Source organism: Bubalus kerabau, chromosome 5 (assembly GCF_029407905.1).
Source record: "Bubalus kerabau isolate K-KA32 ecotype Philippines breed swamp buffalo chromosome 5, PCC_UOA_SB_1v2, whole genome shotgun sequence".
In the NCBI taxonomy this organism is placed as follows: Eukaryota; Metazoa; Chordata; class Mammalia; order Artiodactyla; family Bovidae; genus Bubalus; species Bubalus kerabau.
Window position 1 is genome coordinate 78,678,369 of NC_073628.1, and position 11,643 is coordinate 78,690,011.

Consider the following 11,643-nt stretch of genomic DNA (forward strand, 5'->3'; position numbering starts at 1 on the left):
GCATCACCTGGAAACATGTTAGAAATTCAAATTCATGCCCCCCACCCCAGACCTACTGAAACAGAACTCTGGAGGTAGGGTCTGGTGGTCTGTTCTGCCAAGTCCTCCTTGGGATTCCCCAACACACCCAAGCTGAAGGATCCTTGCTCCACACCACCAATGTTTTCTTAATCATATGTTGATTTTGATGGAAAAGGAGAACCTTAGCCAGAGAGGAAAAAGTGTCATCCCGGGGCTAGACGGGGACTTTCAACCCAGGGATGACAACTATGACCAGGACGTTGAAGAGGATTAAAATACCAGAAGCGCAGACTTTGCAAAATTACTCTTTGATCCAGGCAAACCAAAGGTGTTACTTTCTCCATTTATAAAAAATAACAACAGCTACACATCTATCTTCTCCATACTTCTAGGGAACTCTACAAGACTCACCTTTGAGATCTATCCTGTAGGTGATGTTCCTCAAATGAAACAATAAGGTTCAGTGAAAGTCGGATAGTAAAGCATTCTTGAGGCTGGTCCCAGAGCATGGATATAGAAGGCAAAGTGGGAGAGGGCGCTTTAAATCAAAGGAGCCATGCCGTCATAACCACTGCAAGTTACCTTCTAAGCTGTTGCAGTATTTACACCCCAATGTAAGGTTGGTTGTAGCAGCTTCTCAAAACAAAATAAAGCCGCCTTGATTGCTGACAAGTCTTTCAACGGTGGCAGATGTTGTGGAAGTGGACATTAAGAAATTCGAACAGGATACCTTATTACATACAGAAGTTCTCAGCCCCCGGGAGTCTGCTTTATAACTTGGGATTACTTTATTCACTGGGTCTTTAATGGGGAGTTGGGACAAGAGGATCTATGAGCTTCTTTGACAGTGAGTAACTATCTGCTTCATTCTAGAGTTTCTCAGCCAGTTCATTGCAGAAAAATGATCTTCCTGTGTGAGAGATAAGTCTCTTTACTCAGTTGAAAATGCAAAATTGCCTTTTTTTTTTGCAGAATATTAAATTTAGGTCCTGCTGGTTTCAATAAACATTTATGAGAAATAGATTCACAAGTAGTCCTGGATACCAGTGTCATCTTAATGATAGTTTTGTAACAGTGCGGTCATTATAGAGCACAGTAAGTCCCCTACATATGAACAAGTTCCATTCTAAGAGTGTGTTCTTAAGTCCAATTTGTTAAGTCCAACAAAGTTAGCCTAGGTACCCAACTAACACAATTGACTCTGTAGTACTATGAAAGTTGCTCAGGTGTGTGTAGCCCACCAGGATCCCCTTTCCCTGGAATTCTCCAGGCAAGAATACTCTAGTGGGTTGCCCTTCCCTTCTCCAGAGGATCTTCCCAACCCAGGGGTTGAAGCTGGGTCTCGTGCACTGCAAGCAGATTCTTTACCGTCTGAGCCACTAGGGAAGCCCTATTGTACTGTGATAGGTTAATAATACTTTTTGCACAAATAATACATAAAAAACAAACACAAAAAAGGAAACAGTTTTAATCTTATAGCACAGTATTTTGAAACTTACAGTAGTATAGTACAACAGCGGGCATACAGGTGTTGGCATCAAGTGAACAAGCAAGAAGGGTTGGAGTCCTACTGACTGGAGGAGGAAGGGGAGGTGGGAGATGATAGAGCTGAAGGATCGTCAGCAATAGGAGACAGAGGGCAAGCTGCAGTTTCACTCATGCCTGCCGTTGATGGAATGAATGTTCGCATCTTTGAAAGTTCACAACTTGATGTTTCGTGTGTAGGGGACTTACTGTATACTAAAGAAGGGCATGCTTACAAGAGGTGCTTTGATCAGAAGCCAACACTATGTGTGACACAATAGAGGAATTAGGCTAAGAAGAGGCAAGGTTTTTCTCTGGGGCAGTTCTGCCAAGTCAAGCTTTCTCTCATGCTTTAGGGGGAAGGGTGTGGAAGGCATCTGCTGAGGTCTTCCCTTTGGGTGTCTATACAATGGCCTGCAGGCACTAATCAACACACCTGCAACGTCTTGTCAATGCACACACACTGACAACTTTTAATAATCTCCAGCTGAAATGATCCTAGGTCCTGGGAGAATGCTGCCCCCTTAACATCTGGGAGGAAATCTCCATAGTAACACCAGATCCAAAGACTCACCCTCAGGAAACTGCCAGGTATTTAGTACATTCTTCGGAGGCTCTGGTCTTCTTTGCCGGAGTTTAATGTTGATTCCACAAACCTTGGTATTCCAAATTCAGGCTTAGTCTTTTGATTCTTCATATGCAGATTGCCCAACCATGGTGCACAGTCATCCTGTGAGATCCAATTAGGAAAACCAAAGCCCCTATTAAGGACATCAGCATGAAAACCAAAAAAAAAAAAAAAAAAATAAGAGTTGCTCCTGAAATCATGCAGGAGAAAGAAAGAGAGAAAGAAGAAAGGAAGAGAGAAAGAAAGGAAGGATGGAAGGAGAGGGAGAGGAAAAGCAAGAAAATAAGGAAGGAAGATAAAGAAAAATGGAACCATGCAATTCAGGATTAGTGGGCAAGTGTAGCTGGACAATTTTTACATCTTTTATTAGGCTCAGAAGGAAACCTCTTTAAATATTCTGTTTCATTCTGAGTCTGCCTGTGATGAGTGCCTACTGAGAAGCTGCCAGTGTTAGTGTGAGCATAGATAATTCAGGGGAAACGTCAGGTCTGCTGGTCTAATGTTGTTGCTTGTGTTATTTCCTGGACCTACAGTAACAGATTACCACAAACTGTGTGCCTCAAATACAGAAATTTACTATCTGGAGTTAGTATTTACAGTTCTGGAGGCTAAATTTATAGTTCTGGAGACTAAAAACCTGAGGTCAAGTTGCCAGCTAGGCTGATTCATTCTGAAGGCTGTGATGGAGCATCTGCTTAATTGTTGTCTCCCAGCTTCTGCTGGTTTGCTGGCAATCTTCTGTGTTCCTTGGCTTGTAGATGCATCACCCCAAACTCTAATGTCTAGTTCACATGGTGTCCTCTGTGTGAGTGTGCCTGTTTAATGTTCAAATGTTCCATGGATTAGGGCCCAAGCTAATGACCTAATTTTAACTTAATCATCTCTTTAAAGACTTATCTCCAAATTAGGTAATATTCTGAGATACTGAGGGTTAGATCATTAACATATCCATTTGGGGGGATACAATTTACCCCAAAACATTATCTTTTCATGTCATCCTGGGTAAAATGTAATAGTCTCACTTTCTGTCTCTGATCAATCTGAGTTTCTGTTGGGAAAGAGTTCTATCTCCCTTAGGTTTAAAATGGACTGAACTAGTAAAACATTGTATTTTTCAAAGACTGGTAAAGGATCTCCTTTCCCAGATGCTCTTCTACAGTATGGCACTGCCACTTTCCATTAAGACATGGAATCTAATTACCCCCTTGTCAATCATGGCCTTTCTCCGTGACTCAATAGATTGCAGCAGGAACATTGCTATGAAACTCCTGAGGTTAACTTCCATAAGAAGTTTTGCAACTTCCACCTGTACCTCTTGGTAGCTTGGATTTCCTCTTCCTATGAGGAAGACCATGGCTCCAATGGGAGGCGCATGTGAAGGGAAACCAAAGGTTCTTTAGCTGAACTTTCAGTTGACAAACGCTATCAACTGCCAACCATCTGAGGGAACCATGTTGTATGTTTGGCCCAACAAACCTTTCAGGTTGCAGTCTCAGCTGACATTTGACTCAACCAACACCAGGAGAGATACCAAAGAACAGCCATGGAGCTGAGTCCCAGTCAAACTGGAGAACTTCTAAGCAATAGTATTCAATTTTTGTTTCAAGCTATGATGTTTTGGGGGTTGTTTGTTACATAGCAATCAATAGAACAGTTGGTCCTGGTACTTGAAGACAGAGGGGAAGCATTTCAATACTTCTTGGTTTAAAAGACATAATTAAGATATGATCATTTGCATTGCTAGAACGTTTCTAATGTTACCAAATGATTTACTACTGGCTTTTGAATCAAGCCTTCTTAGTATATATAGAATGAATAAAAGATAATTGTACAAATGTGCACAGATCACCCTGGAGAAGGAAATGGCAACCCACTCCAGTATTCTTGCCTGGAGAATCCCAGGGATGGGGGAGCCCGGTGGGCTACCGTCTATGGGGTTGCCCAGAGTCGGACGCGACTGAAGCGACTTAGCAGCAGCAGCAGCAGCAGCAGCACAGATCACTCTATGGTAATATATATTTTTATAGGATTAACACTTAAATATTTTATGTGAAATTGTATCCATTTGTTTCTAATAAATGACAGTAGAATTCTAAGCTTAAATCCCTAAAAACCTTGAATTCAAGGTTTGAAATCCAGTCCAGAAAGTGTACCCACATTTCTTAAAATCAGGAATGGAAAGTTTCTCTCTCTTTTTATTTTTTTAAAATTTTAGGATCTGCTTTGTAAAGGAATAATAGATTCAATATTTTAAAAAAGTACCAATTTTAACTATAAAAAGGAAAGATATATGAATTAAAATACATGAATATATATTTTTGTGTGTCTTCAATAGTTAAATAAGGATAGAGAGAGAGAATTAAGGAAAAGCAGGGAGGAGGGCCTCTGGTGTGCAATCCCTCTGAGTTTTATCAAAGTCGAGACATTCGGGATGGAATTAAGCACTACACAACTCTAAAATGCCATTTTGGTATGTGTCCTAAAGAGGCAGAGATTCATGGCATACATTTACGGAGGAAATCCTGATACAGGATTTCTAAATTCCTGAGCTGTGTGGTGGGAGGAATTATTAGGTAATTTATACTTTAGATATAGAACATTAATCTCAGTTTCACAGCAGGCTTAGTGAAATAGTAATCCTTTTTTTTTTTTTTCAATGAAGAGGGATTTAATTTATAATTTTTCTACCAGGAGCATTAAAAAAGTGATATGTAATCATCAAATTATGTGTCTAGAAATGATTGTTAATGTAATGCGGTCCATCTCCTACACTGAGGTATTCAGTTGATTACAATTTAGTCTCTTTAGCCTTAAGGTTTATTAACAAAACTCGTCATAGAATATCTTCATAGTTTTGTGTAGAGGAGAGGAGAAAGAGCAAGTGGAGGAGGGTGCAGGAAGAGAAAAGAAAGCGTAAGAAGAGGGGCAGAGAGAGGACAGATTTCACAATTGTCAGCAATTTTGTAAATAGCAAAGCCCAAGACTAGAATATATAATTATGAATTTAGTATTTGAATGTACACGGCCCTAAAAGTAGGAAATGCCAGATGATGGCTAAAAATCTGCTCTAATGAAGCCAGTTTTCTACTTCTCTATTGAGCCATGAGCTTAAACTAATCAAACAACCAACCAAGGAAAAATAAACACATTCACTTAGTCAATTTATTTTTATTGAGCATTAACTAAGTGCCTGGCACTAAGCTACATTTGGACAGGCAATGATGAGAAAAAGACACACACAGTCTTTGTCCTCCTGGAGCTTAAAGTGTCATAGGATAAATTTCAAACAACCACAAAAGGAAATTGTGAAACTGAAACAGTGATAAATACTTTGAAAAAGACTAACACAGAGGAGGATGTTATCCCAGGATTTTGCAGTATCAGGGTCTTGGTGTGCATTCCTGAGATCATATATAAGCTGTTACATTGCTGTTTTCTGTTTATTTGTATGTATAAATTTTCAGAAAAGTCATTTTGCTACAGATGTCACATTATTACTTAAATTTTTACTAAAACTGTGTTTTAAGACCTATTCATCTTGCCATGTATAATATGTACAACCTTTAAGTCCTGCATAGTATGGCATGGTGAGTATTTATCACATTTTGCTTATCCATTCCTTGAGTGATGAGCCCTGTCTTAGCTTGTTTGGGTTGCTACTATAAAAATATCATAGACTAGATTGGTTAAACAACAAACATTCACTACTCATAGTTCTGAAGACTGGGAAATCCAAGATCAAGATGCTAGCAAATTGGTTATCTAGTGGGAGCCCATTCCTGGTCCATAGATGGCTGTCTTCTGGCTGTGCCTTCACATGGGGGAAGGGATGAGAGAGTTTTCTGGGATTTCTTTCATAAGGGCACTCATCTCATTTATGAGGACTCCTTCCTCATGACCTATGACCTCTTGAATTTTGAAAAACATACACATTAAGTCCATAGCAACCCCCTAGACTTCCTAATGGTCCCTGATACTGCAAAATCCTGGTATAACATCCTTCTCTGTGATAGTCAGCATTTAATCAGAAAAGCAGAAGCACTAGGAAGGGTTAAATGATTTGCATATGGCTGTTGCTTCTGCATCTGGTACTGGGCCTGAAGTCAGCAGGGCAGACAGTTGGGAAGGAAAGATGGACAGGAAGCAGGGAGAGCAAGGACAAACTGGAACTTTTAAGGGTGACTGGAACCAGCATCATTCTCTTGCTACCTCCCAGCCTTTGGTGGTGCAAGTGGCTTGCAGCAGAAGCTGGAGCCCTTTGTCACACCTGGCCCAGGATTTGGAGAAATAGAAGAAGGAGACTCAACAAGAGTTGGAGGGACTGTAGGCTCAGCTTCTGCCTGGGAGATGCTCATTGCTAGTGTAGGTTGGAGAAGTTGAAGAAGGAAATCTGGCAGGAACAGCAGGAAATGCTCGCCAACAAGGTGAATGAGCAGATAGGCAACAATGTGCATGAACTATTATAGTGTTTGGTGCATGGTGATGACCTTCCAAGTGTGAAAGATTATGTTGGCTGCTTCTCTTCTGCCTTCCAAATTGCACAAAATATCCCCATGACCTAGAGTAATTCAAATTAGACCGAAAAAAAGAATTCTTAGAAAAGGAATTCTAGCTTAAGGATTGTTGTTGTTGTTGAGTTGCTAAGTCGTGTCCAACTTTTTGTGACCCCATGGAAGTCTTAAGGGTGTCATGGTACAAATTCACAGTAGACATTATTGTGTGTTGTGGACCTGTGTGTACAGCTTTTTGTGGTAGATTTCTCAGAACTGAATTGCTCACTCACAGAAGGAATATGGACCAAATTTTACTACCCAGTGCCACACTGCCCACCAGAAATGCTGTACTTGGCTATAATTTCATTTGCAGAGGTTACAGTTCCAGTCTCTTAGCATTCAACAGCCTCTGTACTTTGGTCAGTCTGAAACTTTTCTGATTACTCAAGTGTTTTGACATCACTGCAAATACTGGTTAACCATTAGAATTTCATATTTTTTGAATTGCCTGTTCATACCTTTTCCCCATTTTTCTACTGAAGTTTCCATCATTTGCATATTGATTTTCAGAAGGCTTTTTGTATTCTAAGTACTAATCATATATTGCTTTAAGTGTGGAAAATACCTTTTTCTAAATATCTTTTCTTAATTGTCATTTTCTGTTAAATTTGTCAGTGGTATCCTTTGTTAAGCAGAAATTTTAAATGTTGTTTTAATCAAATATATTAATTTTCCACATTATATTTTCTGTTTTTAGGTCACTCGTATTTCCTTTGATTACTCAAATCTATGGCTTAGTCTTCTTTTTGATACTATTATTAAATAATTTGGAAGAATTTTTGGAAAAATCCCCAGGAGAAAGTAGATGAAAATCAAAGAACTGTAGATAAAAGAGGGAAAAGTAAATAAATTTGATTCAAATTTCAAACTATTTTTATATAGGTGATCATATCATTTGTGAGTAGAGACAATTGTTTTCCTTCCTTTATATTCTCTATGCACTTTGTTGACTTCTTTGTACCATATTGGTTTGGCTAGCACCTTCAAGATAAAATTTAATTAAGGTGATGAGCAAATATCATTATCTTATTCCTGATCTTAGGGAGGAAAGTATTCAGTCATTTATCATTAAATATGACTTTAGCTGTAGGATTTTGTATATGCCCTTTGTTAAGCTGAAGGAGTGACTTTCTCTTCCTAGTTTGGGAATTGTTGTTATGAACGGATACTTTTTCAAATGCTTTATTTGTATCTGTTGATTATCATGTTTTTCTTAGTCTATCTGTATGGCCAGTCATATTGATTAATTCTCAAATGTTGCCAACCTTGCATTTCTGCTGGTCCTTTTTTTAATGCCTTGATCTCACAGATATCTCTTGTTTTAAAAACCTCTAGTTGGGTTTTCTTTGTTGCTAAACTAGATTATAGAGTTTATCAAGTATATAGTCTGAGTGTTTGGTGGAGTGTTGTGTGTATGTGTGTGTTTGGGTGAGAGAGATGAAGGGAAGAGGAAAAAGGAGAAGGGAGTTTGGAGAGTGGAGAAGGGAAAAGGGTTTATGATTGGCATTTTAGAACACCTGGTGATTAATGGTGTCTTTTTGTTACTGTTTCTGATGAGGCCTGGTTAAAAAGGTTAAAAAGTCGGATTGGAAGTTAGCTTAAGTGACTCTTGAAAGTTTAATTGTGATTACTATGATATAAAGTAGAGTAAGTGCTTTGAATTTGCTAGCAAGAGGCTTACAAATTAAGGGTTTTTTTTGGCAAAAAAGGCAAAAAGCAAACTATACAACAAAAACTATAGATGCAGTTATATATATATATATTATATATATACTTATTTTGTTATATATATTTATATGTTGTATATGTTTATATATACAACTATTGGGAGAATGCCTACATCTATAACATTGTGGGAGATTTTAACTAAATTTTCTCACAGAATGACAGAGTCAACGGAAAAAAAAACAAAAAAAACAAAAGCATATACATGTACACAGTATTTGAATAACATAAATATCTCTCTTGGAGATATATATATGTTAAGTCATGCATGTGTATTTATGTGTATATATATATGTATATGTGTATATGAGACAAGATTATAAGAAATCTCAAACATTAAAAAAAAATCACAATTAAATACATCCAGAAGTAAACACAGAAGGATATCCAACTTTGTTTTCCTCAGAACATCAGCATCATTTATCTATAAATTTAAACATATTAATAAATTCATGAGAAAAGAGAAAGTTAAAAATTGTAAAATACTCAGAACTAAAAGAAAACAATTAGAGTTTCTAATATCTATGGGAAAAAGCCAAAATGTTTCTCAGGGAAAATTTTATACTCTAAAATGCATGTATAAAAGAAAAAGTGATAAATAAACTAGGCTTTCAACTTACAAAGCTAGAAAAAATAACAAGCAAACAACAAAATAAACACAAACACCAGTGATTAAAAAGCAGAAAAGAGTAAAAATAAGAATAGGAATTAAAGAGTCAAAATTGAGTTGATCAGTAACCTAGAAACTAGATCTCAGCAAAGACTGTGACAAATATGATAAAAAAGAAAAGTAATAAACTAAAGAAGTTAATAAAATATATATTAAAAAAACTTGAGTTTACTAAAACAAATTATACTAGTACCTTTAATATCTAGATGCATTGATCAACTTTTTAGAAAAATACACACTATCAAGATTGTTCTAAGGAGAATAAAAATGCTATGAACATGATGACCTTAGAAGAAATTGAAACAGTAGTTAAAGGTCTACTGATCTACCAGATTTTAATACCTCTGGGCCAAGATAGTTATATGTTTAACTAAAAATTTAAAGGCCAGCTATTTTCTATCATATAAATCATTTAAGAGCATAGAAAGGATGGAAACTTACTCAATTATCTTAATGAGTCCAGGATGACCATAATACAAAGATAGGAGAAAGGGGAAAACAAAATTATTGATCAATCTGTTATAACTGCAGATATAAAAATCCTAAATGAGGTTATTAAGAAAAATAATCTAGCAATGTTTTAATAGAATAGCCTATGGTCATTAAAATTTACCCTAGGAATGTAAGAGTTATTTGATATTGTAGTAAATTATGTTTAGACTTTCAAAAAAGACCAGATTAAAGGAGAATACCATATATTCATTCCATTAGTTGTTAGAAAAGGCTTTGATACGTTGTAATACTTATTCATGCCAAAATTTTATCATTTTATTTACAATATTCTTAATCTAAAAAGGGTGTGTACTAGAAGCTTATAGTAAATATCATGTAACAGTGAATCATTAGAAGTCCAATTAAAGCCCAGGAGAAGGATGACAGTGCCTGCCTTTACTAATTCAGTATGATACTAAAGGGGCCTAGACACCTGGGCAAGGGCAATAACAAACGAGATGTAAATACTTAAGAAAAAAAAAGAGCCAAATTTTTATTTCATACTGTAGTGTATGCTGCAGTGTGCTCCCCGTATCCTCCTCTTTTAAAACTGGAAAAGTCACTCTCCCAGTTGCAATGACTGCTGATGGATGAAGGGTCACAGCTGATTGAGTTCCCCCTCCTAGTGGTTGGCTCCTGGCTGAAGAGTGCTGCCTTACTCAAGGTCACACCCTGTTCCTGAGTGTGGCTCATATGCAAAGACTGGATAAAGTGAGGATATAAAGATCTGGTCCTACTGCCTCATCTCTGCAACTCCTCAGGGCCACCCCAGTGTGGAAACTCTCTGGGGGGAAAACCCTGTGGCCTTTGTTGTAACATCATCATAACAAATTCTCACTCTGCCCAGTCCTGCTAGTTTCCCTTCTTCAACAGGGGCAAATGTGGAAACATCTTCCTAATACGTTTCTTCATGAAAATGTCCATCTCAGAGTCTACTTCCTAGTGAACATGCTGAGAATTTTGTGATCTCATATAACCTTTCCCAAATCATTATTAGGATGTATTAGTTATTAGGCAAAATATTAAGATGAATAAAATGGTCTGTTAAATGACCAGTAGATGGAGGAGCCTGGTGGGCTGCAGTCCATGGGGTCATGAAGAGTCGGACACAACTGAGCTAACTTCACTTTCACTTTTCACTTTCATGCATTGGAGAAGGAAATGGCAACCCACTCCAGTGTTCTTGCCTGGAGAATCCCAGGGACGGGGGAGCCTGGTGGGCTGCCGTCTATGGGGTCGCACAGAGTCGGACAGGACTGAAGCGACTTAGCAGCAGTAGCAGCAGCAGGCCAATACAAGACCAACGTACAAAACTCTGTAGCTTTTCTTTATTCAGCAAAAGACAATTAGAAGATATGACTCATAAAAATATCTTTCACAGTAGTAGCAAAACTGTAAAGCAACTACAAATAAAATTAACAAAGGATCTTTTTGAAAAAATTATAAAAAAAGTTTACTGAGGTACATTGAAGACCTGTATAAGTAAGAGAAATATTGTAGAATTCCTCTTTTCTATCATAATCACAGCCTTGTCCAACCAGTCGTGTCCGACTCTTTGCGACCCTGTGGACTGTAGCCTACCAGGCTTCTCTGTCCATGGGATTCTCCAGGCAAGAATACTGGAGTGGGTTACCATTTCCTTCTCCAGGGGATCTTCTTGACCCAGGGATCAAACCCGGGTCTCTGGCCTTGGAGGCAGACGCTTTAACCTCTGAGCAGGAACTGATGATTGGTCAGTTGATCATAGCAAGCTTCTTAAGGCATGAAATAATTAAAGACAAGGATAAATATAAACCTGAAGTATTTTATTGCAACTTTCAACATATAAATTTACATTTATTTACCAATATTTTTCCATAGAGCTTAACTGTAAGTCTTACTTTAAGCAAGGATTGATTGGAGTTCCTCATTGACTTTTTTGCATAAATCATATAAGTAAAGGCTGTATTTCAAAGTTCAGTTTCATTTTCTTTGAAGTGAGACTAGTAGTAGAAAGTATTGATGAAGCAATCTGAGAGCAGAATCCTCCT

The 11,643-nt window shown here is 37.6% G+C and overlaps 1 long non-coding RNA gene across 2 annotated transcripts; it reads right to left on the reverse strand.

Annotated features, from left to right (window-relative positions):
- Nucleotides 1-798: 798 nt before the first annotated feature.
- On the reverse strand, nucleotides 799-10,239 carry LOC129653930 (uncharacterized). Of its 2 annotated transcripts, none has more exons than XR_008715291.1 (3): nucleotides 10,118-10,239; nucleotides 2,120-2,306; nucleotides 799-931 (listed from the first exon to the last, which is right to left on the reverse strand). It is a non-coding gene; the product is annotated as an uncharacterized LOC129653930 (long non-coding RNA). The 2 variants fall into 2 exon arrangements; XR_008715290.1 differs by having other exon boundaries at nucleotides 2,120-2,275; nucleotides 10,118-10,232.
- Between the last annotated feature and the right edge of the window lie 1,404 nt (nucleotides 10,240-11,643).